The following is a 6,831-nucleotide window of genomic DNA, read 5'->3' as shown; positions in this document are numbered from 1 at the left end:
TTTACTTTTTCTTTATGGAAAATATAGCTTGCGCCAGCCAATTTTATTAAGAGCTCAAAAATATTTTATAGGAAGAGAGAGGGAATTGGGCAAGAGACACCCGAAGGTGATATTAGGTTACTAGGTATAATAAATATATATTCAGACTAGCAAAAGTTTCCAAAAATGCAGCTACTACAATATTCCAAATAAACCATTCAAATAGAGTCATTTTGAGGTCATCAACTGCATAAACACCTACAGGCTACTTTATTTTCTGAAGAAGTGCTGACCTGAGCATTGCGTTCAGTTTTTATTGATCAACTACCAGTATGGAACCATCATAAATATATATAGAAACTCTCACTTGGAGCAGCTTAAACCAACCTTAAATAAAGAAGTAGTATACCAAAATTAATGTTTTTAATGATTGATTTATTGATTTATCTAAATAGGTTTATATAGTAAATGAAATATAATTACATAGCCAGGGGTATAACATAGGTATTGCTGAACCTCTATCTTAAAAACAAGAACAAAGGACAAAAAAAACCTTGTTCTGCTTTGGCATTGAAAATGTGACTGGGTGGCTAATGTCGAAAATACTCAATACTTAAAACTCTTCCCTATCTAGACATTTCCAATATGAAATTTCACTGTTTTACTACTACTGATTCTAACATATTCTTACTTTAAGAGTTATGTTAATATTACATGAATCAATCACAATTACTGTAGATAGTTCAATCCAGGCATTAGAAACTTGTTGGACTTGGCATGGTAACCTAGGGTGAGAATGACATTTACTACCAGTTTTTCCATGAAGCTGGGGTGAACTGTGGTCCCCAGTCACTCACTATATCCTTTGGGAGCCCCGAAGTAATATAACATTATTGAATAAGTGTTTGGCTATGGTAAAGGCAGAGGGAATGGTATGAGGTGTGGGGTTTTGGAGAAGTAATCTGTAATAACTAGGATGAAGGTAATGAAGTGAAAGGAATTGGGTACGTCAATGAGGAAATTGATGGCTAAATGGAACCATGGGTGTTGGAGTGTGAGCTCCATGGGTGTTGGAGTCTGAAGAGAAAGCAACTGGGTGGAGCTTGAGTATGTCATCGGAATGCTGGGAAACAATTGCCCCCATCCTGGTGTCAGAGGCATTCACTTTCACAACAAATTGCCTTTCAGGGTCAGGGTACTTAAAGACCAGGGCCGAGGTGAGGGCTTACTTGAGGTGAGATTTGGCTTGCTCAGCTGTTGGTTCCAGGCAAGGTGCATAGGGCTGCCCCACTCAGGTATGTGAGGGTGAGAACAAAGGAGCTGAATCTCTGAATAATGTGGTGATAGATATTAGCATGCCCAAGGAAATGTTGGAACTCCTTGATGGTTTTAGAAGAGGACTAATCTATGACTGCCACCACCTTGACAGTCAACAGAACCTGAAAAGTATGGCAGACATGGGGAGTAAATGAAGATGAGTTTTAATTAAGCCACAAAAAAATTCCCCAGCATGTCCTTAAGCATATTCTTAATCATGCACTGAAACACAGAGGGGCACTAGTGAGCCCATATGGCATGACATAATATTCATAATGGCTGCTAGATGCATTGACTTCCATTTGCCACTTGTTTATGTGGATGTGGATGTGGATCATGTTAAAGGCACTACTGCTGTTCTCAGTTGCTCAAGGACCACAGGGGCACCAGTAGCCAGTGCAAGGTCAGAAGATAGCTGATACCAAAAAAGTGGTGGGCCTGATATAGCCAGGCAGCACACCTCCTTGTGGTCAAGTGTACCCCTTGTCATCAGCTGAGCAAGTGAAGTACATTCAGGAGGAGCTCCAGCAGGGCTATAACAGACCCTCCAGTTTTTCTGTATCTTTTTCTTTGTGGAGAAAATAAAAATGGGGGCAGCCTCTGACATTGTATTGCCTATCGGTCAGTGTGGGGGGAGACCACTGGCCTCAGTCTTGGTAATCCTCCTTGAGATCCTAATTTTTGGAGGGTAAATGGCATTGTGGATGGGTTTCTGGTTTTCAACTGAAGTGGAGGCTAGCATAGGCCCAAGTATGTGAAAGCAGTGTTTGAGGCAACAAATAGACCATTGAGCGAGTTGTTAATGGTATGCTTAGCTGAGGTCATGACCAGTATTCGGTCAAACTTTCAGAAGATTTTTGAAAATCAAAATATACTTTCCATATTATGTTAAGATTACAGCCTTGATCATCACTGACAGTTTAATGCTTTATCAAATATTCTCATTTTCTCTTCTCTTCTAATTTTCCAGTCTTTTCTGTTCTCTTGCAACAGTCATGGATTGCAGATACATGAAAATAGCTGCTCTGGGAAGACCTCTGTATCCAGGCATGTTGTATGACTGCCATAGGGACTCCTTTATTCCAGGTGCAGTACACAAAATCGACATTTAATTAGCTATTTGCTGTTTAAAGATGGCGGTCAGTATATTAATGCCAGTAATAAGCTATGCTATGTCTATACTGTATGCAATATAAAATAAAATAAAGTTAAACATATTGACTTGAATTCATAAGCTTATTGCTTATTGGAGTTACTGCTACCTCTCCAAAGTTGATTATTTTATAACAATAAGCCCCAAATTATTTTACTGCTCTAGAAAATTAAAAAAAAAAAATTATCAACTTATACACAAACATAGATACATTTTATTTTAGTCTGTCCCTGTTATCAGTTACTTTAAAGCAGCTACTAATATTTTGTCCTTCTCCAGCTTCATTTTTCTCTATATCAACAAAAATATTTAATATATTAGAAATAGTTGTAAAGCAGCTCTAACTCTGAACCACTTTCCTGTTTCAGGTGTTACATTATGGGATAAGAATGCATTGAGTGACAATCTTGATGTGCATCAGAAGCCTAAAACCCATCTGAAATTTGCTGCCTCTGACAGTCTCAGTGATAAGGCAAACCTCCTGGATATCAGCTCTTCCCTTAAAGCCAGTTTCCTAGGTGGATTAGTGGAGGTTGAAGGATCGGCCAAGTACTTGCTTAATTCCAAATCCTCAACACGTCAGTGCAGAGTTACTATGCAGTACAGCCAGACAACAAAATTTGAACAGCTCACTATGAAGGAGCTTGGTAATATTACCTATCCTCAAGTATTTGACCACAAAACAGCCACGCATGTAGTTACAGCTGTACTGTATGGAGCACAGGCTTTCATGGTGTTTGATTACACAAGTGCAGAAAATGAGAGCAAACCGGAAATTGAAAGAAACCTTGATGCAATGGTTAAAAAGATCCCTTCCATTTCAAATGGGGGGCAAGCATCCCGAAAAATGACTGAAGAAAAAAAAATGGCTGAAAATATTAGTCACATTTTATGGAGACTTTGAACTTGAAGAAAACCCCACCACATACAAAGAAGCCCTAGACGTGTATAAGAAGGTGCCTCTCTGATTAAGCAACAAGGTAAAGATGTTCCTCTAACCTTGTGGCTGTATCCTCTCAATCTTTTGGATGATAATGCTATACAGTTGGTGAGAGAAATCAATTTGAGTCAGGTGTGTAAAACAGAAAGTTTGCTGGAGGAGCTACATGAAATGGAGAGAATATGCAATGATTTGATCAAAAGACAAATAACAAATGATTTCCCTGACCTAAAAGACAGGTTGCTAAAGTTTCAGGCATTACACAAAAATTATGCAAGTGTGTTCCAGGATGCACTGTGCAGAGTGATGCCAGCAATTCGTGGTGGGGGACAAGAGGACAAGGCACTGGAGGACATCCTGAACATCCTTTACACATCACCCTTCAATGCAAGCAACATGAACAAATGGTTAGCTGACATTTCAATTGAATTAAATATACTGAGTTCCTATACCATTGGATTGAAAGACCTCATAGTCGTAAAATCACCAGAGTTACTCACTTCCATTTGCCTTGATCCTGATGTTGATGCAGTGGTATGTTTGTCATTTACATCTCTAAATTATGAAGACTCCTACCTAGCGGCTTTACAAGATTTTGAGAACTCTGAAGGATTTACAATGTCAAGTGAGCGATATTTCTTTCCCCATGAAGCACAGGTTTGGTTTACTTCTCCAGACATTTATGAGCGCATAACACAGAGCCTTTCGCTCTTTATTACTTTTTCCCAGACCAATAAAATTGAGAAGAGAGTCAGATTTATCATTGCCTCCATATCCGACACCAGCAATCCGGGAATCTCCATCCAACTTTATCAAAAAGGCCTTCTGACAGATCTTAAGTTCCAGCCTGTATCCAAACCTCCCAAACCTGTGGTGAAGACCAGTGATGGGAAAGTTATCCTGAAACTTTCAAAATCTCCAACTGGAGAGAGAGTACACTTCAGAGATGAGTACAGAATGACTGATTCAGCAACTGATGTTGAGGAATGGACAGTCATAGACACCTCAAATACAGGGAACATCTTCACATTGACTGGACTACAGCCAAAAGAACAATACTTTGTTCGATACAGAGCTGTTAGTAATGTGGGAGTGAGTGAAGCCAGTGACTCTGTCTCCTTCACCGTTCAAGGGAAGCTCACTGTATCAGTTGACCAATGGGTCAGTTAGGATAATATATAATTATATATAATTCTTGTTTGTGCATATATGTTAGTTTAGTTTAATTTTTAATAGCAAAATGTAAAACTTTATTTTAAAAAATCTAGAATGTGATAAAACAGACTTTCTATTGCACGTATATGGATATAGACAAAAAAAATCAAACAAAATGAAATAAATGAAATGGATGATTAATAGATAGGTGCAATATGTAACCATGTATTTTCATCTATTTATTTTGCACATAATATCTTTTCCCACAGATCTTCTCCACGCCTTCTGTCATTAATGAACTCAGGACCAAAATAATGACCCCTCTTGGCATGCCACGATGGTCTCCACCTACTATCAAGACAGAGGTTACAAATGTTGTCATCAATCCTGTGAGTAACAGCAATTCAAAATGAAACCCTTAAATCACATGAAACATATGGAATTAAATAAATTCATTCATTATTCATTTAAAAATGCACTATGATATTCAAACCTAGTGGTCTGTGACATTTACAGTTAAATTTTTCTTTTAAAGATTTTTTAAAGATTGTTTTTTTCTTGTAAAAAGAATGACAAATGAAGTAGCTAGATGTCTTCCTGGGTAGTAGTTTTAAAAAAGAATAATTATATCGTGTATGATAAGGTCCAGTTCAGTTAACTTTAGTGTGTTTGGTGTCTTTAAAAACTTTTTTTCATCACTCCAGGTTTATATATAATATGCTTACACTCTCCACAGACCATTCCTTACAATTGGAAAATCCCTGGAGGGCTGAGAGAAGGAATGGCTTTGTACTTCCAAGGGGTTGTTTTTGCAAATGGTCAATCGTATGTACTCATATTATTTATCACATGACATACAAAACAATCACCAATATGCAGGGGCGGACTTAGTGATATGGGGACCCTAAGCGATTACAGGTATGGGAAACTCAAGCATGTGTAATACAATAGGAAAGTTCCACTATTCATGAGGGGGGGCCCCGCATTTGAAAAGATGTAATAATAATGTTAAAATCTTAATGGTTATAGACAGACCATACAATATATGATAGAAAAGTTATAAGTACTATATGATTTATATAGGCTTCTTGGTATTGGTCGGGGCCCCCTAATTCCCCGGGGCCCTAAGCGGCTGCTTACCACGCTTACTGGTTAAATCCGCCCCTGCCAATATGTTTTTAGTAACAGAAACATGGCTCTAACACGATTATGACATTTGGCAGAAAATCCAAAGAAAGTTATATTTATACAACTGAGGGTTAAGGGTCTTGCTGAAGGGCCCAGCAACAGTAGCTTGGAAGACCTGGAATTCAATTTCACAACCTTCTATTCATTATTCCAACATCTTAACCACTGAGCTACCACTTCCACCACAACAGTTAATAAAAATTCTAGGTCTTTAATCTTGTTTTATATTCAGTCTGATATGAGGTTTTAATTTTTACAAACAGGTTTACCTTGGATTTTGTAACCAATGAGAGCGACATCGCTTTCCACTTTAGGCCTTGGTTCAATAAAGTTACTTGCTGTAACAGTCGTGTGGATTTGAAGTGGCAGCGTGAAGAAAAAACAGTGTAAAATTTCCAAAGGATCAGCATTTGACTTGTTTGTTGTGATCAAAACAGGCTGTGAGGTACAGAAAAAAATAATAAGAGAATGCACATAATGTACATATGTTTAAAAGATGTACCTACAGTGTTTGTTCTTTCCAGGTATATGTAAATGGGCAGAGGTCTTGCCTGTTCAAGAAATGCATACCAATGGATAAAGTGAATGCAGTTGAAATGAACAGAGATGTCAAAATGAACACTGTCGGCATTGTTGCAGTAAGTTGGATGCATAGTAATGTTGGTATTTTTCAGATAATTTGTTTTCATAGTTGTAAGACCAGATAAGTAATTGCTAATATACAAACCCCATTTCAAAACAGTTTTTAACACATACTAAAAATGCAATAAACCTTTATTTAACAGACAAAAGGACAAAAAAACGATTTTCAGTGCTTTCACTGGCAACTTAATTCTCCAATCCACTCTCCACTCAATTCTCCATTCTTTGTTAAATATAAACAAATTTAGAAATTGATGTCATTTGAGAATTGAAGATAACAATTGTTGCCATCACATTATTGTAACTTGAGAAGAATGCATCCTTGCATTGTCCTGCTCAAATAGCCTTTGGTGGATTCTCCCAAATTTTGATTCGCTCACTTGTTACAAGTTAACTTACTAAATGAGGAACCTTCAGTTTGTCATAAATGAGGAACAAACAAGTTTCAATTCAATCT

The 6,831-nt window shown here is 37.5% G+C and overlaps 1 pseudogene; it reads left to right on the top strand.

The window, feature by feature from the left end:
* Positions 1-1,213: 1,213 nt before the first annotated feature.
* Positions 1,214-6,521, top strand: LOC131346606 (neoverrucotoxin subunit beta-like; annotated as a pseudogene).
* The last annotated feature ends 310 nt before the right edge of the window (positions 6,522-6,831 follow it).

Source organism: Hemibagrus wyckioides, linkage group LG26 (assembly GCF_019097595.1).
Source record: "Hemibagrus wyckioides isolate EC202008001 linkage group LG26, SWU_Hwy_1.0, whole genome shotgun sequence".
In the NCBI taxonomy this organism is placed as follows: domain Eukaryota; kingdom Metazoa; phylum Chordata; class Actinopteri; order Siluriformes; family Bagridae; genus Hemibagrus; species Hemibagrus wyckioides.
This window is presented reverse-complemented; position numbering and strand designations above follow the sequence as displayed.